Below are 268 nucleotides of genomic sequence, written 5' to 3'. Positions count from 1 at the left end.
ATACTTATTTCATGTTCTTTTACTTTTCACAATCAATCCTGATAATTTCTGATATCCTGACTAAGATTTACAAGATAACCATAGCTTGCTTCAAGCCGACAATCTCCGTGGGATCGACCCTTACTCACGTAAGGTATTACTTGGACGACCCAGTGCACTTGCTGGTTAGTTGTGCGGGATTGCAAATGTGTGATTGCAATTTCGTGCACCAAGTTTTTGGCGCCGTTGCCGGGGATTGTTCGAGTTTGGACAACTGACGGCTTATCTT

This window comes from Arachis duranensis, chromosome 3 (assembly GCF_000817695.3).
Source record: "Arachis duranensis cultivar V14167 chromosome 3, aradu.V14167.gnm2.J7QH, whole genome shotgun sequence".
In the NCBI taxonomy this organism is placed as follows: domain Eukaryota; kingdom Viridiplantae; phylum Streptophyta; class Magnoliopsida; order Fabales; family Fabaceae; genus Arachis; species Arachis duranensis.
This window is presented reverse-complemented; position numbering follows the sequence as displayed.